Here is a 21,257-nt window from a genome sequence, read left to right on the forward strand (position 1 = left end):
ATCAAATGAACCAGATTAAAGTAGCTATTGACATGGGAAAGCTAAACGTGTTCATTTTCTAATGCAAAATGACATAAAGGTCAAAGGCAATCGTGCTCTGAGCAGGCAGCCCCCTCCTGATGTCAAGTGCGAATCCTGACATGGAACAGAGATGACTGGAGATTTGGCTTGCTATGGCAAAGCTAGAAGGACCGTGTGACTGCCAGTTAAGGTGGTTGTGAATGGTCATTGTGCTTATCTGGTGCATAGTTCAGCTTTCCTTGGAGAATTGTCACAGACTGGACCTCATGCATTCATGGCCACTTGTTCACAAATGGTTTTCTCATACCTGGGAAAGACCGTGGGCACAACAAGGTACACCACTCTGGGGTTTTCCTTTAAAATGATAATCGGTTTATAAATCTAAATATATAAATAAATAAGATTCCAGAATTAGCACTGTTTTGGACCAGGCCAGGCCCATGGGTGGCTGTACCCAAATCCAGGCCTGGAGGGTGCACTCTTCCACTCAGGACCCAAGTTGGAAAGTGGACCATACAGTGCAGCAAGCCAAATACACTGCTTTGCTGACCGAGCAGGGCAGCCAACTGGGGCTCCTGGTATTTATACCAGAGGCCTGGCGATTCCAGGGAATTTGTCCTGCCGTTGCTAGTCCCAGGGCCTGAGGGTGCACAGCCCTGTTCCTTTCTCCGTCTGAAGGGGTCTCTGAGGACCTTACACAAACAGGAGTGCCCTAGGCTAGAACTCAGACTCTGGGGCAGATTCTGGCTCAGCATTATAGAGGTATGTTTCAGAGTTTGTTCGTATCCCACTGTGACATTGTGCACCCACATCCTCAGGAAACTGTGATGTGCAAATGCAACCATCCGCCTTCTTTTGGAAAGGGATTGAACAACTGTCCAAGACAAATTCTTTTCATATAAAATTATGCCAAGGTGAGAAGCTACCAATGAAATAGCAATCCTTTATGGTCTGATAAAAATAAATAATAAATAAATATTCCAGCAGAGGGCACCCTTGCTTTCTACTTATGTTTCTCAGAAATGGAAGGTGATGAAGAAAAGGAGATTTCTGGTTTTCCTGATAGCAGCATCAGCAGAGGTAGAAAGCCATGACTTCAAGGTTCAACAAAGTGATCAAATGGCTCAGAAGAACAAAAAAGAACCACCTACTTATGATTCCTTGTCCTGAAGTGCTTCATTTCAGGAAGGCTGTCTTGGGGAAAGAGACTAAGATAACTGCACATCAAGATAGCAACTAAAAAATAAGAATCTGAAGAACGAACAATTGTGCAACATTTATTTTATCAGACAAGAGATGTTGCCTGGATACTGACTGAAATCTCATTCTCCCTCAGAAGGGAGCAACTGTTGTTCACCACTGTTGTAGGATGTAGTAATAGGATGTATAGTCCATATGATCAAGAGTCCTGATGGCAGCTGGTAGGTCCAAGCTGTCTGCATTAAGGGAGTTGTAGCTCAGTAGGAAATTACAAAATGCGGGGGGGGGGGGGGAGCTCCTTACATTTTCTCCAGAATGCTTCATGCCCTAGAAAAGCCCAGGAATGCTAGGGAAGTACATCCAAAACACAGGGAGGACTTCTAACAAAGAAGCTTGTTCAGCACAGTGGTCAAAAGCATCAGATATCACAGGAGTGGCCCAACTCTAACTGTTGGTGGACCCCAACTCTTATTACCCCCAGCTTCAATAAATGGCAGCTGGGGATGATGAAGGCTGTAATCCAACAGTCGTAATCCTCAACTGTCATCTCTCCGCTGGAGGGTCTATAACTGGCCACCCTGAGCTACCATGGCAGTCCCTGGTACAAATATTAACTCACCCATGGATAAATTAGGAAGCCTGAGCAAACTCTCCCTCTCAACTCCCATCCATGACAGGCCAACACTATTATTCCCCTATCTAAGTTATAAAGGGAAGTCAAGTAATGGATGTCCAGAGCAATAACAGGATAAACACTAAATCTTATTTGCTATTATTTTTAAATTAGTAAAGCTTTGTATGAAACAAACTGGGCAAGACATTTCCATTGCTTAGTTCAGTTCAGTTTATTGCAATCTTTGATCAAATATACATATTTCAACCCAGACCTGAACAAAGAGAACATTGGGATGGAGAGAGAGAGAGAGAGAGAGAGAGAGAGAGAGAAACTATCACATACCAGCAGAATAAAATAAAGCAAGATGAAGCACACTAAACAAACCAACAAACCCAAATTAACCATTTCTGACACACCATGTGCAGGTCAATCTCAGCCATACAAACCTGGCTACCTGATGCCAAACATTGGTGTGATTATCAGAGAGAAATAAGTTTATATAAAACTCAGAATTATTTGGATATCTAAAAATAAGTTGAGTAATATATCTGAAATATAAGTCACAATAAAAAGGGCAATACAAGAGCTTACGGCCAGCTGTCTCAACATCCCCATTCCTGCAAGGGCACAGTTTCTCAAGGACACCTTTTTGGAGAGCACCCTGGGCAGCAGAGCGAGACTGCTGACTTCGGCCCTCCTGCAGATGTTGGCGTACGATTCCCATAATCCCTGGCTATTGGCTACTATCGCTGGGGATTATGGGAGTTGTAGCCCCAAACAGCTGAGAGCCCTAAATTGAGCAGGCCTAGCTTAGATCTTTCTGGTGTTCTATATTGATAATATGCTGCTTGAGGACCACCTTGGCATTATCATAACCCAGAGGGAGTAGATATTCCATAGACAACCCATACTATTTCAGCTTTTCAGTGACTGAATACATCCAATCAGAAGGATAGTCATCCTTAAAAATTAAGGGAGTTAAGCCAAAGGGAAAGTAGATCCCTGCTAACTGAGCAAAGAGGCACCTTTTAACAGTGGTGATTCTCTTTATTTAGCAGGGGGAGAGCAACTGACCCGATCCATCCCCAGCACAGCATTCCTCCAGTGGCTGTTGCTGGTGTCTATCTTATGTTTGTATCTTTCTTTCTTTCTTTCTTTTTTATTGTGAGCCCTTTAATGAGAGGGAGCTTTCTTTCTTTCTTTCTTTCTTTCTTTCTTTCTTTCTTTCTTTACCGCTCTGGGAACTTTTGTTGAAAAGCAGTATATAAATATTCGTCTTCATCTTCTTCTTCATCAGTTTCAATCCAAAGTTGAAGATCCAGATCCAGGAACAGGTCTCCAAGCTTAATAGGCCAGCTTTCAGTCACAGTTTAGCATAAGATGTACAACAGGGGGTTGAAAAAGTAGCTCTACAAAATTTAGACTGGAACCATTGCTTAGGTCCTTCAACTGTGGTAGCTTATTGCAGAGTCTTTGCATCAGTGGGGTTTAGAGCACGTATAAAGGATGGTGGCCAGAGAGAGAGAGCGAGAGCGAGTGAGTCTGCTCAAGCCAAAGGGAGTGGCATGACAGACAATACTAAAGTAGAAATGGGTGAGGAACACAAAGTGATCTAAGACCAGCTGGGCTTTTGTAGAGAGTGAGTCTGAAAATAAAGGAAGAGGAGGAAGAATGAAAAGTCATGTACTGTATGCTTGAGCCTTTATTTTCGGGGATTAGATGTGTTTGTACAGAGTACACCCCGTGGACATTCATCCAAGCAGGAGAAGGAGGAAGCAATGTCAGAACAGCAGTTGTATCTGGGAGCAGGAGGTTTTAAAGGTTAATTTTTAATTGTTTTTATGTGTTTTATAAGTGTTTTTACCTGTTTAATCATTGTGAACCACCCAGAGACACAAGTGTGGGGCAGTATAAAAGTGAAACAAACAAACAAACAAACAAATAATGCAAGCGAAGAATGGACAGCATCCAGACTAAGGATGCCCTCACTTTAGAACATTTTGCTTGTGCAATAAATTTTGCCAGTCTCTCTCTGCTGCCCAGGGTGCTCTCCAAAAATATGTCCCTGAGAGCTGGGGGGGGGGGGACAAAGGAACATAGGAAGCTGCCATATACTTAGTCAGACCATTGGTCCATCTAGCTCAGTATTGTCTTCACAGACTGGCAGCGGCTTCTCCAAGGCTGCAGGAAGGAGTCTCTCTCAGGCCTATCTCGGAGATGCTGCCAGGGAGGGAACTTAGAACCTTCTGCTCTTCCCCGGAGCGGCTCCAGCCCCTGAGGGGAATATCTTCCAGTGCTCACACTTCTAGTTTCCCATTCAAATGCAACCAGGGTGGACCTTGCTTAGCTAAGGAGACAAGTCATGCTTGCTACCACAAGACCAGCTCTCCTCTCCTAGACTCTCAGGGAAATACTTCAGAGGCACCAGAGAGAGGGGGCATTGACACAATTGTGCTAATGAAACATAAAGGGGGTGTTAGGATACTGCCCAAGATTTGATTTTTAAGGTATTAACCCCCTCAAGTGCCCATTAGTATCTTCTCTCATAAATCAGGCTTGTGCTCTTGACTTGAGCTACTCTATACATTACGATGTTAGGTGTCCACCTGAGATTTTTCAAGTACTACCATCAGAAATATTTATATACTGCTTTTCAACAGAAGTGCTCAACAAATAAATAATAAATAAGATTATCCCCTGTCCCAAAAGGACTCACTGCCCCAAATATAAGGTAGACACCAGCAACAGCCACTGGAGGGATACTGTCCTGGGGTTGGATAGGGACAGTTGCAGTCCCACTATTAAATATAAGATAATCACTACTTTAAAAGGTACCGTTAACTGAGCAAAGAGGTACCTTTTTAAAGTGACGATTCTCTTTATTTAGCAGGGGGAGAACAACTGGTCCTATCCATCCTCAGCACAGCATCCCTGCAGTGGCTATTGCTGGTAGCTATCTTATGTTTCTTTTTTAGATTGTGAGCCCTTTAGGGACATGGAGCCATTTAATTTTATTCATTCATTCATTCATTCATTCATTTGTAAACTGCTCTGGGAACTTTTGTTGAGAAGTGGTATATAAATGTTTGTTATATTCACACTCATACCTCTTTGCTCAATTAGCAAGGGTACACCTCTGAATGCAACAAAGAGGTATTTGAAAGCCCATGGTACACAGACAGGTATGCTAACTGGAACTTAAGATTCTTTATTAATTTCTGCGGAATGTGCACTTGGCAGCTTTGTTGTAAATAAAGTATGAAATGACTCCAGGGACCCATTTTGAAATACGATAATATCACATTTCCCACAGAAGAAGATGTGAGGGCAGTTCACACAATTATAAGTAGGGCTGGACAAGTGTCCTCCCTAGATCTGGGGCTGTGTTCACTCCCATGTTGTGATTGAGAGCCAGCGTGGTGTAGGGGCTAGAGTGCTGGACTAGGACCGGGGAGATCCGAGTTCAAATCCCCATTCAGCCAAATACTTGCTGGGTGACTCTGGGCCAGTCACTTCTCTCTCAGCCTAACCTGCTTCACAGGGTTGTTGTGAGGAGAAACTTAAGTATGTAATACACCACTTTGGGCTTCCTTGGAGGAAGAGCAGGATATAAATGTAAAATAATAATAATAACAATAATTAATAATGATAATAATTGTGCGTGTGGGAATCAGCATGGTTGAAGGGGGAGAAAGTGATGCTCTGAGAAAGAGGAGCTGGGTTGTAGGGTGTTTCCTCCTCTCTTGGTAAAGTGCTGGGTACTAAAGCTGGGTAGGACAGCGCTGTCCAACCAGCTCCGCTCCCCCTCCCCCTCCCCCCTTGCTGTTTCCCTTACACACGATCACAACATGGGAGTGTGCATAGCTCCTGAACTGGGATAGGAGACGTGTGAATGAATCCTATTCTGTATTAGCTGTAAGAAGTCAAAGAAATGGTGGCTCAGTGCGTGTCTGGTGGTGGTGGGAGGTTAATAATATATGAGAGTAGACAAGCCATGGGTCTGTCATATGGTTGCTCATTTTTGGTTTGTAGCATGAGGAAGAAGCATCATGTGGCTCTTCATCCCATTTAGAAGAAAGGGGGATGATGTATCGGGCCATCACTTTGAAACTCATGTTCTCTTGTGTCCTAGATATGCCTCGTAGCAGCTGACTAGCAGCAGATTGCGGAGGGAGCAGCTGGGTGGTAGGAATGCTTTTTAATTTTTCTTTTAAGCATACCTTCCTGTAGGGTAATTTAAAACAAAACAAAAAACCAGTCTGCCTTTTAAGTCTAGCAGTCATCAAAGGAAAATATTTCCAAAACGGAAAAGCTCCATTCATTTCACTGGGATCCAGTTTTGTTTCTATTATATAAGATAATATAACTGATGTACAGTGCCGCATTCTGCAGATGAGAGCCCAAGCCCAAAACTTTCCATATGTTTTATTACAAGCCTTCCATGATGGACAAGACTAGTAATAAATTCCTTTTTCTCTTAGAGGTATTCTTCGAAACCACAAAACGATTACCTTTGCTTCTGCCTCAGGCCTTTTATCCATTTCAAGAGTAAACACATTCTGAAAAGCACCCTTTGAAGAGTTTAATGATATACTTTCTAAAAATGTGTAGTAGCAGAGATGATTTCTTCTCTCAGTTATACATAGGAAACAGCAGGTCTATGGAAATATTAAATATATAATATGTAGTGGTTAGAGTGCTGGACTAGGACCGGGGACACCCGAGTTCAAATCCCCATTCAGCCATGAAACTAGCTGGGTGACTCTGGGCCAGTCACTTCTCTCTCAGCCTAACCTACTTCAGAGGGTTGTTGTGAAAGAGAAACTCAAGTATGTAGTACACCGCTCTGGGCTCCTTGGAGGAAGAGCGGGATATAAATGTAAAATATTATTATTTATTATTATTTATTATTATTATTATTATTATTATTATTACTATTATATTTGGATATATACAAAGAGCAGATATATCCTGCAATCTTCTATAATAAGAGGCTAAGTGTGTGCCCGTGTCAAATTTCCGGCCGTGCGTCCGTGTCTCCCTCGACTGTTCTGGGCATGAGCTCCGCGCATGCCCAGAACTCACCGAGGGAGACACGACCGCCAGCACCAGGCGGCCATGTATGGTGGTTGATTCCCCGGCCGCGGAAAGGCCAGAAGCAGCCACCGCAAAGCCGGGGAAGAGGAAGCAGGGGAAAGTGGCCAGAGGATGCAGCGCGGCCGAGGCAGTGGCGGAGCCATGGCCGAAGCCTGGCTGCGCCACCGAAGCCGGGCGGGGGGAAGAGGCGGTGGGGGAAGCCGGCCGAGGTGGTGGCGGAGCCGCCGAAGCCGGGCGGGGGGGAGACTTTGGGGTCCTTGCCCGGCCGGGGAGACTGGCCGCAGCATGGAGGCTGGCGGCGGCGGGAGGGGGAATGGCGGTGGGGGGCCCAGAGCACTTACTAGCGCCCGTTATTTAACGGGCCAAAAATCACTTGTGCATTAATAAAATACAGCAATCAAGGAGCATTGCTTTAGATATTGCATCGCAAGATATTTTTCATCTGTTCAGTTGCAAAGAATGAGCTGGTGTTCAAACTTCACACACAGACTGAGCTCTTGAGAGAGAACTCAATGCACATATCACTTTGCAATTATCTTTCCTGGTCCCCTTGACAGATACGGGGTGTTGGACCAGAGTTCAAACATGAAACATAGCATAGTGTCCTGACTGTGTATGCAACCTTTCAGTTAGGTATCTTGATTTGCAAAGAGGAATGCCATAAGATGTGTTTTTCCTAGTATCCTTGAAAAGATGCTAAGGAAGGTGGCCAAATCTGAAACAGCAGCATTCTGAACATGCACACCACACCTAATTTTAAATATCTCAGTTTTAAACATCTCCTTTATCTCAGTCTAGTATATATTTTGAAGAATTTGTTTGTGCAAAATAAAGATACAAAATTGTGCATACTAACCCTGCCACTGAAATTAGCTGAATGTACTACTTTTTACATTAGAGTATGAGTTTTTAAAAAATGATTTAGCAGAAATGCTGAAGATAATGGTTATTGTTCTCAACAGATATTTGTAATTGTTATTGTTCTCAGCAGATTTTAAATGCTCAATAATCAGATCAATAATTCACAAATTTACAGCCCGAGACGCAGATCTTTCTCAGATGCAAATTTCCTATGATTCAAATTTACCATATATGATAGTTATTCAATAAAATGAACAGTTTGAAGTCGAAATCCTACACATTTCAAATTGTTCTTTTACTTCCCTTTTGCAAGCACATTCATATAGGGATGTGCACAAACCATTCATTGCAAGCACATTGATATAGGGGTGTGCACAGACCATTCAATCCCAAACTGATACCAATGTGCCTCGAACTGGGCTGGTTCAGTGTGGCTCAATCATGAACTGAACCAGAGGTGGTTTGGTCTGCAATCAAATTGAACCAGTTTGGGATCAGAAGGACAGCTAGGAGGATGGCAAGAGAAGTAGCTTAGTGTTCTTACCAGCCTGGCAGCAGCTGTTGGTGCCTGCCTGTCCCCACCCCCCGTTCAGCCCAAATGCATGGTGATCCCTCTTCAGCAAGCTGTCTATGTGGCGGCAGCGCAGTTCTGACCTGTTCTGACCTCCGCAGATGAGCAGAGGCCATTTGCATGGCCACGGAATTTGCACATGGGGAGGCCACGCAAATGGTCTCTGCGCATCTGTGGAGGCCAGAACTGTGCTGCCACTGCGTGGGCAGCTTGCTGAAGAGGGATCGCTGTGCACTTGGGCTGTGCCAGTGGGGTGAGTGGTGGTGCCGGAAGTTGCCGCCAGGCCGGTAAGAATATTGAATTACTTCTCTCGTCGTCGCCCCGTGGCTGCCCTTTAGAGAATTCCCCCACCGCTTTGCTTATACAGGGAATCGTCACTGGATTCGTCACTCCCCTTTATAGCCCCTTGAACTGCCAAACCGGTTCGGTCAAATGGACCGGAACAGCCAGTCAGTTTGACCAAACTGGTTTGGAGACAGGCAGTTTGGTTCATTCACACCCCTACATTAATACATTGTATCACATATATTTAATTCATTTAACTTTCTTACAAGTGTAATTTATGCAAAATGACTTTGCCTGATCAACTGCGGGCTTCACCTACTAGTTTCAGTGTTAAAGGGGGTTATTGCATTACCGCCTTGGGGTTGTCTTTTAACAAAAGGCGGTATATAAATGCAACAATAAATAAAATAAATTACAAGCAAGCTTATATAAATCAAAATGCCAAACAGGCAGGTTAACCCACTCTGATTTATTTAGCATTAGTATTATCTCCAAATGAGCCACCTAATGGCGCAGTGGGGAAGCAACCTGCATAGAGAGCAGGAGGCTGTTGGTTCGAATCTCCGCTGGTATGTTTCCCAGATTATTTATTTATTTATTTGAGACATTTAATATACCACCCACTCTGAAGACTCTGGGCGGTGCACAAAAACATGCAAACAAGGCAACATTAAAAATTACATTCTAGATTAAAAACTAAAGTAACTAACAAAAAAACAAATAGGTAAACTACAGGACAAAAGCCTGGCGAAAAAGAAAAGTCCTCAATAGAGAGTTAAAGATCAGTAAGGAAGGGGCTAAACAAATCTGGAGGGGAAGAGAGTTCCAAAGAAGTGGGGAAGCAACCGAAAAGGCCCTTTCACGGGTTTGAGAGCCCCGAACCTCAGGGACCGACAAGAGGGCCATCTGAGATGAACTAACCGGATGGGATGTAACTGGATGGGAGAGGCGGATCTGTAGGTAGACAGGCGCCAAACCCCGCAAGGCTCTGAAGGTCAGAACCAGGACCTTAAATTGAACTCGGAAGCGAATAGGCAACCAGTGTAATGACTGCAGGAGTGGTGTTACCCTGTCATATTTTCTGGCACACATGAGGAGGCGAGCCACTGCATTCTGGACTCATTGTAGCTTCCCGATCGTCCTCAAAGGTAACCCTAGATAGAGAGTGTTACAATAATCTAAGCGGGAGATAACAAGGGCATGGGTCACTGTCATTAATGCCTGCCAGTCAAGGTAAGGGCGTAATTAGCAAACCAGATGAAGCTGAGCAAAACACGTCTGGCTGCAGCCTCCACCTGCTGTTTAAGCAGGAGATGTGAGTCCAAAAGGACCCCCAAATCCCGAACAAGCTCCTTTGGGGGCAGCGCCACCCCATCTAAAACAAGGTTCACATCCAGCTGTTGGCCAGTATGAAGGCTGAGTAAAAGTAGTTAAGTCTTAGTGGGATTCAGTCTGAGCTTGTTTTGATTCATCCAGACCATAACAGCTTCCAGGCATTGAGTAAGCACAGAAACAGCATCTCCAGAATGGTCTGGGATGGCAATATACAGCTGAGTATCATCAGCGTATTGATGAAATCTCACCCCAAACTGGGAAATGACCTGACCCAGCGGCTTCATATAGATGTTAAAAAGGACAGGGGCAAGAACTGAACCCTGGGGAACTCCATAAAGGTGTGGCCATGGGTCAGAGCACTTGTCCTCAATGCATAATGACTGGACACGCCCACTAAGGTAAGGAGGGAACCAGTGTAAGACAGTGCCCCCGATACCCAACCCAAGCAGGCGGTCGAGAAGGAAAGCATGATCGATAGCGTCAAAAGCCGCTGAGAAATCTAAAAGGACCAAGAGAGGGACGCTACCCTCGTCAAGGTCCCAAAGAAGGTCTTCTACCAGAGTGACCAGTGCTGTCTCTGTGCTATGCCAAGGCCTGAAACCTGACTGATAAGAATTAAGATAGCTAGTTTCTTCCAAGACCCTCTCGAGCTGGGTACATACAACCCTCTCTAACACCTTAGCTTAAAAAGGGAGGTTGGAGATTGGTCTATAGTTGTCAAGGACCTCAGGGTCTAGGGAGGCTTTCTTCAAGTGAGGGTGAACTATTGCCTATTTAAGGGCTGCTGGCATGAAACCCTCACTTAACCAGGTGTTAACCAACTCCTGTAACCAAGAATTAACATTCTCACCAGCTGTTCTAACCAGCCAGGAGGGACAAGGGTCCAAGCAACATGTTGCCGCACCCACACCCGAAAGAATTGACTATGTGAAACATCTACATTGAGCAGCAGCAATATAGGAAGATACTGAAAGGCATCATTTCATACTGTGTGGGAGAAGGCAATGGCGTACCACTCCTGTATTCTACCAGGAAAACCACATGGCTTTGTGGTTGCCAGGAGTTGACACTGACTCGACAGCACAACGTTTCCTTTTCTATTATTTCCACAGTGGTAATGTTATCAGAGCACTAAAAACTGTTACGGTGGTGGTTTTTTTTTTTTTAAAATTGCCCTGACCATGAAGAAGAAAAATTCACTAGTGCTCTTCCCTTGCCAAGAAGCGTTTATTTGAATACAATACAGTCTGTATTGCCAGCATGCAAAAATGCCCAAACATCACAATTCACAGCCCTCCTATCCCAATAGAACCTCAAATAAGTAGCATTCCTGACAATCCAAGTTATTGACTATTGAAATAATGAGAGCTGTCCAAATAATTAGGGTTTTCTTTCCCCCTTATAAGGGTTTGTTGTTTTGTTTCCTGGCCAGCTAAATCACAACAGATTGTTTGTCTCTGTCTGGGAGAACATGCTATTATTTGTTTGAACATGTGACATCTATCAATTGAAAGTTTCATACAATTGTTTTGCTAATTGTTTCATACAATTGTTTTGGATTACTCAGAAGAGAGTGTAACAAAAAGCAAGCACTTTGAACATTTGAAGATAAATGGATTTGTATTTTCCAGCAATGTTCATAACTCCAGTCTGATACTCCCTGTATCAATTTCACCTTTGCAAAAGGAGTTATTCCAACACAAGGGTTTAGCAAATCTAGGGCTGTCCTGTAAGTCTAAGAGCTCAGTACTGCCTTATGTTTCCATCTCTCTTTAAAGCAAACTGGCTCAGGATGGTCCTATGAGCCAAACTTGATTTTTGCATATGTGGGGTTGGAGTGTACAGCTGAAATTAGAGTCTCCTTCCAGTGCACTTTGCATTTGGGCTGCTAGCTTAGCACCAGTGAGATTGCCACATCTTCGAAAGGGCTAGACCCTGCCCTCCACTAATTTGCAATATATAAACATTTGAAATTCACCTAGCAATGACTACTTTAAAAAAAAGACAGGAGGGGGTAATCCTGCCAGGCTGGGGCTAATTGGCAGCCTCCGTAGCTGGCCATCCATGAAGAAACTCTCCATAAGAAACAGAGAAGCCTCCACCTGATGGAAGACAAAGGAGAAATTGCTCTGCAGAGCAGGGAACTTTTGTGCTGGAGGTTCCAGGTAGACATGTGAAAACCAGACAAGTAGTTTAGTCAGGATTTTAGTCATAAATTTAACTCACAGCAAGTAACATCTTACTTATTTATAGTTTTAACAGTTGGTCCCACCTATTTTTTGTGTGAACAGCATGCCACTTTGCATTTGTTGGGGCAAATTCAGACATCCTACATGATTACAGAACTGGGAAGTAATCTTCACATTTCCAAGATCATATCACTAATGGAGCTATAAGATAAAAGATGAAAAGTACATCTTAAGAACTTTACTTGTGGAGGGACTTTGCTAACAGTCAAGTCAAAAATTATGTTTTATTTATTTATTTAACATATTTCTATACTACCCAAAACAGAAGTTCTCTGGGCGGTTTACAATAAAAACAACCAATAAAAAGATTAACATATTTCAACAATTAAATTTAAAAAGTTAAACTATTAAAACACAATTAAAACAATATCTAATTAAAAGCCTAGGTTAACAAATGCATCTTGACTGCCCTTTTTGACTTGGAAATTGAGCCCATGTGACATAAATATGGCAAAATACTGAACACTGCATCCTGTAAGAACATGTTAAGAAAATCCCTTTTCAAAGCATAACTGCTCTCATAATGGCGACACCATTCATTTCTTGTAGTATATTATTACAAAATGAAATTTTGATGGGTTACCTTGCTTATATATAATCCTATTTATTGAATATCTTTACCACAAGGCAGTTTTGGCAACAGTTTTCCAGCTAATCCCTCATTTTATGTGATATAGCTGCTTATGTTCTGAGTTCCAGTTGCTACATGTAATAATTATTCAGACACATTTCTATTTTCTCCAGTCCCTTCACTGTTACACTATTATTCTGTTACAACGGGAAGAGCCTTCCCAGAAACATCATGTCCCTTCACCTAGGCAGTCACTGAAATGCAGTCAGGCAGAACTGGGCACGCTGAGATGCAGGTGCTCATTATATCCTTGTCTCTTATTTTAAATTGTTGCTTTTGTTCCAGAGCTTCTCAAATTTGTGCTATTGTTAATTATACCACTTCTTTTAAGCATTACAATTAACATATACTTTACCTGGAAATATGGCAGTCACTTCTCTTACCTGCATGAATGGTTAAACAACAAGGGCTGTTCCATGTGACTGATCAAATGTTCCCTATGATAAAGTAGGCAAACATGAGATATTTTTATGGAAACAACTGCAGCCAAGTGAGGCTTTCATGGATGTTTTGCACAAGACAAGAACACCACCCCACTTGTGTTAAAAGGCATTAGGGAGAAGTCACGTGTCCTAGAGGGACTGATCATGTTTTCCCCCTCTGACCTGGACTTCACAGAGATAATACTCATAACCTGCTGAGCCAATAATAAGCAAATGTGTCTCTTGCTTTAAAAACAGAAACTCACATTTCACTGGCCTGTATAATGTCCAGGGCCAGGCTGCACTTGTGGGAGGCCCCTGCACTGTCTCCTTCCCAGTTTTCTAGGCAGCAGATGGGTGGTTATGAGTCTTCACCCTCTCACCCTCAGAGGATGGAAAGAAGAGCATCGGTGCTCAAGCATTTTTAAGCACTTTCTCCCTTGCAGGTGGAGCAGGGAGTGCAATAGTCCAAGTTTCACCACAGCACATACTCATAACACCAAACCATGGCTTAGCATTACCACTGCACGGGGCCACTTGAAGGCATAGATGTGGTGAAAGAGAAACTCTTGGCCTCTTCTCCTGTAAAGGATTCATTAGACATTACATTTAAGATACTGGAAGGGTAGTACAGGGACAGTTTTCTGTACTGGTGCAATTTTCTAACCTCTGTTTAAAACAATCTGCATCCATTAAATTCAGCTTAATTTAGAAACCACGGTTCTCCGCCATCACCATAAACATCTTTGTGAACTACATTTTTAATTTGGTTCCATACTCCGTGGTTTGGGCTCACAGTAAACTGTTTCATAAGCAGGGCAGGTGGCTGACGTTATTTAGCAGGGTGTGTCCGCCTGCTTTGAACTGTATGCCTATCTGGAAATATGACACCACTGAACAGGAACAGGAAGAGAGTGAAAGGAGAATCTACCTGAGCACATTCCATGTTATTGGCAAGATTAATGAACACAGGCTGTTATGCTGGATAGGATTCAGGTATCGAAGGAAGCTTGAGAGTGTGAAGGCCGCGTACCAAGTTCCACCTGATCTCAGAAAGTGCCCATTGTTAGCATGGGAGGGTGGAGAAGATTGTCAGGCAGGTGCTGAGGAAAGAGAATAAGCAGTTTTTCAACAGCAAGGGTAGGCTGAATAGTGCAGGATAAACGACAGTTCTAAGAATGAATTGCATTGATCTATATGTCTAAATGATGCAGAACATTTGTATCTATTTATAACTATGATTATTAATATTTATATACCACTATTCAACAACAACAAAAAAGTTCTCAAAGCAGTTAACATAGAAAAAGGAGAAGTTGCTTCCCAGTCCTCAAAAGGGTTACAGTCTACAAAGAAACATAAGGTAGAATCCAGCGACAGCAACTGGAGGGATGCTGTGCTGGGGTTGGATAGGGGCAGTTGCTCTCCCCCTGATAAATACAAGAGTGCCACTACTTTTAAAAGTGCCTCTTTTGCTCAGGGGATTGATTCTGCATGTTTGTTTTACAATAAATTACTAAGAATGGGTGATAGTTGAATGGGTCCGTTGAATGGCATAGAATATTTGGGTACCATTATTTGTGGCCCTTGTGTGACTGGTGGAAGGGAAGATTGATAGTGTGAGGTGCTGAGCAAATGGTCCAAAGGTGACGTGAAGCCAGAGGAAATGATGGGCACCATCGGTTGTTAAAAAGAAGACACAGTGGAGTTAGATGGGTATATATCCAAGATACTGCTAGGGGCTGGTGAGGTAATCCTGCCATAAAATGCCAACTGCTTTCTGCAGCTCAGTGCCTGGGGTGCATGAACAGGAAGGTCTGCCAACAACAGTAGCTCAGGACAACAGAGGGATCCCAAAAGCAAACAATGAATTGGGAAACAATTGGCAAAAAGTGGGTGGAAACTGACACAGAATTGATCTTAGGCGGCTTTCACACATGTTGCTTAAAGTTGTCTTGGATTTCTCAAGTCTGCAATTAAATTGTACGGTGTTATCTTGTCTAGCATGTATGTTACATTTAAACTGTGTTTGCATGTGGCACTATCAACCAGGTTTGAGCCTCTTTTGTGTGGCTGGTGCCAAGAATGAATGCTGCTGCTGAAGCAGGATAGAACAGAGCTGGTGTCAATCAAAGCAGGTATATATGAGATAATGCAGGCTTTACATTCAACAGAGAAAGCACCTCAAGGAAAGATCAGTTCCAAGTCCTGCATGTAAGAACATCCTTCAGATGAGCAGTCTTCTCCTTTTAATGTATTATTATTATTATTTATTTAAAATATTTATACTCCAATATTTATACTCCCCTCCAGTGCACCACTGCTCAGGGCAGCTCACAACAATAAGATGGATACAATAAAAGTAATAAAATTAACTAAATGAAACAAAAGTTGTCAGATTAAAAACCCACAATCATTATTAGGTTTAAATTAAAGATTATTTTAAAAGCTAAAAACTGAAAATTATAAAAAGCTAAAGAACTTACCATTGCTACTTTAAGTGACTTTAAGTTTATGCAGAAATTGATATCTCATTGTAGGTAGTTGGGAAGAGTGACTTTATTTGGTAGAAACAAACTCACAAACTCTTCAAAATATATAATAGATAACATTTTTAATATATGTAAGTATATATGTGTGTGTGTGTATGTATATGTATGTATTGCATTGTATTGCTGGTATTCCACTGCCATCTTTTATGTAGTTTTATCTTGATTTCTGGTCCATGGACCACAATGAATCAACTGACTACTGCATGTGTGTGGATGTTATGTATATCCATATATGTATATGTGTATATAGATATACATAACGTTCACACACAGGCAGTAGTCAATCTATTCATTGCGGTCCACAGACTAGACATCAAAATAAAACAATAAAGAATACATATCTATCTCTCTATCGATATATACCTGTTTTCTTAGGCTTTTAATGGGAATTAATTTTAAACTGTTTGGTTCTTTTTATCCCATGGTTAGCTTTTTTTATTCTGTGAAACTGTTGTAATAGTTCATACTCCTGCCAACTGGGCAGAGGCATCTTTTTAAATTGATTTTATTTACCAGGGGGAGAGCAACTGCCCCTATCCACCCCCAGTACAGCATCCCTCCAGTGGCTGTTGCTGGTGTCTCTTTCTTACTTACTTACATATTTAGGGAAGATTGTGAGCCCTTTGGGGACAGGGATCCATCTTATTTATTTATTATTGCTCTATGTAAACTTTTGTTGAAAAGCGGTCTATAAATATTTGTTGTTATTGTTGTTACTCTATTTTATATCTATTGTGTTTGAAATGGTGTCCACCACCACATTTTTGATTGATTAAGTGCCCTATCAGGTCGGTGTCGACTCTTCGCGACCACACAGATAGATTCTCTCCAGGATGATCCGTCTTCCACTTGGCCTTTCAGGTCTCCCAGTGCGGCCTTCCGGGCTGTCTTAATCGAGTCCATCCACCTGGCTGCGGGTCTTCCTCTTCTGCCAGCATCATGAGAGCCAGCGTGGTGTAGTGGTTAGAGTGCCCTCCCCATACCAAGGAAAAACTCAAGCATGGAGGACACCGCTCTGGGCTCCTTGGAGGAAGAGCGGGATATAAATGTAATGATGATGATGATGATGATGGGCTCCTCCAGGGAGCTTCTTCTCGGGGAAGGAGAGAGGGATGCTCCCCAGGAGGAGGAGGAGGAGGGTCCTGGCTGCTGGTTCTGTCCCGCTTGGCCTTCCCTTCAGGCCCCTCCTTCCGCCCCGCGAAGAGAGCCGCCACCTTCCTCCAGGCGGGACAGCGACCAAGAAGAGAGAGACTCAGACACGCAGGTAGCAGCAGCGCCGCACACCCACCCAGCAGGTGTGCCAGCCAGGAAGGACTCCGGCCAGCGTGGCAGGGGGTGATGGGATTTGTAGTCCCCCCGGGCGGCGCTGCGGGGCCCGAGGCTGGGCGCCCGTCCTGCTGCTCTGAGGGGGGGGAGGGAGGCCGGTCCCTCAGTGGGCGGGGGCTGCGCTGCACCTGGGCGGCAGGCAGGGCGGCCTCCTCCTCCGCCGCCTCCTCCTCCCCGCCCTCCTCTCACGGCGGTTTCGACTCCTTCTTCTCCTTCCTTTCTTCCCCCGCCCGGAAACTCTCCTCGGCACGGCAGGCAGAAGCGGCGGCCACGTTGCCTCCTCCGTCAGGCGGCCGAGCGGGGCTGCTGCGGGGCGGGAGAGAGGAGGAGGCTCCCCTCGGCGCCGAGGAGGAGGAGGAGGAGAAGCCCGCCCGCCAGCCAGCCGGCAGCGCCCCACCACCATTTCCTTCTCTTTCCCGCCCGCGCGGGGGGCTCGCTCGGAGTCGCCCCCCCCGCCAGGTGAGCGCCCTTTCTCTTCTCTTGGGCGCGGGGGGGGGGGAAGCAAGCAGGCGGTGCGCGCGCACAGACGGGGCGGGGGGGAGGGTGCCCTCGTCCCCCTCCCCCCTTCCCTCAGGCTCGTCAGAACCCCCCCCCCGAGTTCAAATAAATGAATAATAATAATTGGGTGGGCGGGCTTGAGAATAATAAGGGGGAGGGGTGAGAAGGCGGGAAAACTCCCCCCCCCTTTATTCTATTTTATATTTTATTTTGGATTTGGCTCTTATGACCCTTCGCCTCCCAGCGACTCCCCCCGCACAGCCCGGGCGAGGGAGGCGACTGTTCCGTAGAGGGTTTGAAAAACTTACTGTCCCATGTCTGCTGGGTGACGGAGGTGCAACAATTTCCCATCCAGTCGCCAGATTTTGTTATGTAGCCACTCCATGGCGTATTTTAAAAGTGGGTGAATAGAGTATTGGTATCATTATGTTTTTAATGTATTTGCTTTCCTTTTTTAAAAAAATAATGTCTTTGTTTATGTTGTTGTTGTTGTTGTAAACCTCTCAGAGACAAGTTTTGGGTGGTGTAAAAATATGACAAATAAATATGTTATCTTACTAAAATTTATTCCGTTTTTATACAGACCAACCAACCAACCAACTCCCCAACGTGGTGGTGTCTGCCTTGTGTTTCTTTTTAGGTTGTGAGCCCTTCGGGGATGTTGGTTATTCCTCTGTGTGAGCCACTTTGGGAACTTTTGTTGAAAAGCGGTATATGAATATTTGGTGGTAGTGGTGGTTCTGGCCTGAGAGAGTTATGAACCCATCAGAAGCTGCCATATACTGAGTCAGACCCTTGGTCTATCTAGCTCAGTATTGTCTTCACAGACTGGCAGCAGCTTCTCCAGAGAGGAGGAAGGGCATTGTTCTGTTTTGCCAAAACCAAACCAAACCAGAAGCAGCTCCACAATAGGAGGGTTACTTTTCATTCTTTATCTCTTAAAAACACACACCAAGAAACCCAACCAGAGAGTGTTGCAAATGATGCCCATTCTTGGGTGGTTACCCTCATGGGTAGAGTTGGTGGGGTAGTTTTGTTTTGGTGGGGAGGAGGATGGAACGGGAGATGCTTGAAGAGGGGAAGGAGTTGAGTTATTCTTGTGAGCTGCCCTGAGCAGTGGTGCACTGGAGGGGTGGGGTATAAATATTTTAAATAAATAATAATAATACATTAAAAGGAGAAGACTTCTCATCTGAAGGATGTTCTTACATGCAGGACTTGGAACTGATCTTTCCTTGAGGTGCTTTCTCTGTTGAATGTAAAGCCTGCATTATCTCATATATACCTGCTTTGATTGACACCAGCTCTGTTCTATCCTCAACTTCCTTAGGGGGAAAGTGGGGTGTGAGTTTTCCTCCACGCCCCTCCACTGCACCATGGCAGGGTTTCTTAGACTTGGGTCCCCAGCTGTTGTGGGTCTACAACTCCCATCATCCCCAGCCACAGCATCTGGGGACTCAAGTTTGAGAAATCCTGCCCTCAAGTAACTGTTTGTTTGTTTAAAACCCTTTTAATATGTGCCATGCTTCACAGGTGGATTCAGGCAACTTGCAACAACCTTCAGAATACAAGGTGCATTTGTATTAGGAGGTTTATAAGAGGGGTGGCCAATTTGAAGCTCTACAGCTGTTCTTGGACTACAGCACCCATCATTTCCAGCCACAATGACTGGGGTGATGGGAGTTGTAGTCCAACCTGCTAACTGAACAAAGAGGCACCTTTTAAAAAGTGGCAATTCTCTTTATTGAGCAGGGGGAGAGCAATCCACCCATCCATCCTAAGCACAACTTCCCTCCAGTGGCTGTTGCTGGTGTCTAGCTAATGTTTCTTTTTTAGATTGTGAGCCCTTTGGGGACATGGAGCTATTTTATTTATTTATAACTTTGTAAACTGCTTTGATAACTTCTTGAAAAGCGGTGTATAAATATCTGTCATATTTGTAACCACAGCTGGAGAGCCTCAGGTTGGCCACCCTGGTTTACAGGGTTCTTTAAAACATCTCTTGACCTGACAGACCTCACAAGTTTGTTGGGATGTTAAAATATGGGGTGGGGAGAGATAACTATGTATGGTTTCTCTGAGCTTCCTGCAGGTAAGAGGGGATTAAAATGTAATATCTGGAATCGCACAGTAAGGTTTGGAAACTACATCAGTGTTTCACACTGGGTGGGAATTGTGGTCTAGCTTTAGATTCTTTAATAATAACATATTCATTCTTTAATATGTTGTTCTTTTAATAATCTACTCTTTGGAATAGTTAGGAGTTGAGAACAGAACCACCCAGCCCATATGCAATATTAACTTGAGAGCACTGACTGTGGATTAGTTCCTTAGCTCAGAATTGGCGTAACTAGGGAGAGGACTTCTACTATCATTAAATTCGGTAGCAATAACCTATATTCTGTTGCTGCAGGCTTGTATGATTTGTGACCTGCAAAGCTGAATGCAACCCTACCAGCCACCTGGGACGATGTAAACCTGCTTTTGCTACCTGCAAAATGACTGCAAAAATTGGGTTATGGGGGTAGGGTTTATCAGGCCACAAAACTTGCCTGGTGTGTTCGGCTTGGTAGGTCACAGTTTGTGCGGCCTGTCTTACGGCTACTGCAAATGTAGCAACAATTGAAAGCAAAAAATTATTACTTGTGGCTGGAGAGGTGATCACTTTTTAATTGTGTTAATACGGATCAAGGTGATTGTTATTTTGGATTAATTATAACTCCAATCTGATCTTGGGTATGCAGCACATTCCTGTGTGTGTTTACCCAGAAGCAAATTGCACAGAGGTCATTGGATTTCACTCCCTAGTAGCTGTGGTTAGGATTGCAGCCCGAGTCAGTCACGGGATAATGCTGTGTGTCTAATTGCCACACAATCCTGTTGTGTGAATGCTTTTAAGAGACTAGTTCTGAAGAAATGAAAATGCAGTGGTTTTTGAGTACAACTATCCTCCTTGTTTACCTTACCTTTGCGTTTTTGTTTGTTGTTACATGTCAAGAACCCTGGTTACAAAAGTGAACAGGTCATAAATAGTGTTTCTGAAGTAATGTGTGATTCACAGTTGTCCATTTCTACGTAGGCTTCAGTTTGGACTCTGCCCTTCATGATTAGGTAATCTTTTGTTTACCTTCAGTTAGTTAAATAAGGAATAAATGAACTGGCTTGTTTTAATGAAGTGCTTTGACAAAACCCACTGCTCTGCAAGCATTGCTCTTCTTAGAACTGAATTTAAATGAGCAATTTTAAATGATACCTTCATGCAATAAGCACAATGTGCTTCTGAAATATCACTCTTAATTTAAAAATGCTGCATTCAGAAAACATGAATAAGCCCATGAAAGATGCATGAAGAATCTTTAAACAAGGAAGAACAAGTGCCGTCTGATGCTGTTTGACATCCAAGTTCAGCACTGTCATATGTTGCTCATTACATTTTGCTTCCTGTAACAGTTCATGTGGCCTATTTTTCTGCTTTAAGTTGCCATGAATATTTTAATTTGCTATCCAAAGCAGGAAGTTGGACCATTAAAAGTTTTGGGTTCCGTTCCAATTCATGTTCATTAGTATCTTTTAACTCTCAGGTTCAGTTTTGG

At 43.6% G+C, this 21,257-nt stretch overlaps 1 protein-coding gene and 1 long non-coding RNA gene across 12 annotated transcripts in view; one reads left to right on the plus strand and one right to left on the minus strand.

The window, feature by feature from the left end:
* Positions 1-1,963: 1,963 nt before the first annotated feature.
* On the minus strand, positions 1,964-17,342 carry LOC128335617 (uncharacterized). Of its 5 annotated transcripts, XR_008311665.1 has the most exons (7): positions 14,220-16,869; positions 13,555-13,870; positions 13,250-13,303; positions 12,259-12,376; positions 9,720-9,805; positions 6,349-6,495; positions 1,964-3,482 (listed from the first exon to the last, which is right to left on the minus strand). It is a non-coding gene; the product is annotated as an uncharacterized LOC128335617 (long non-coding RNA). The 5 variants fall into 5 exon arrangements; XR_008311666.1 differs by lacking the exon at positions 9,720-9,805 and having other exon boundaries at positions 1,965-3,482; XR_008311664.1 differs by lacking the exons at positions 1,964-3,482; positions 6,349-6,495; positions 9,720-9,805 and adding an exon at positions 17,129-17,342 and having other exon boundaries at positions 11,195-12,376; positions 14,220-14,391.
* The window catches only part of LOC128335615 (ligand of Numb protein X 2-like), a 42,440-nt gene continuing 38,191 nt past the window's right edge, over positions 17,009-21,257 (plus strand). The window contains exons 1-2 of one of the 7 annotated variants that reach the window (XM_053274190.1): positions 17,755-18,063; positions 20,663-20,775. The gene's annotated coding sequence lies outside the window, so the exon portion shown is untranslated. Of the gene's footprint in view, positions 17,105-17,416; positions 17,626-17,754; positions 18,064-20,662; positions 20,776-21,257 lie in introns of those variants that run through there. The other 6 variants (XM_053274192.1, XM_053274194.1, XM_053274193.1 and 3 more) reach the window with 6 other exon arrangements.

The sequence above is a fragment of the Hemicordylus capensis genome, chromosome 11, assembly GCF_027244095.1.
Source record: "Hemicordylus capensis ecotype Gifberg chromosome 11, rHemCap1.1.pri, whole genome shotgun sequence".
Classification (NCBI taxonomy): Eukaryota; Metazoa; Chordata; class Lepidosauria; order Squamata; family Cordylidae; genus Hemicordylus; species Hemicordylus capensis.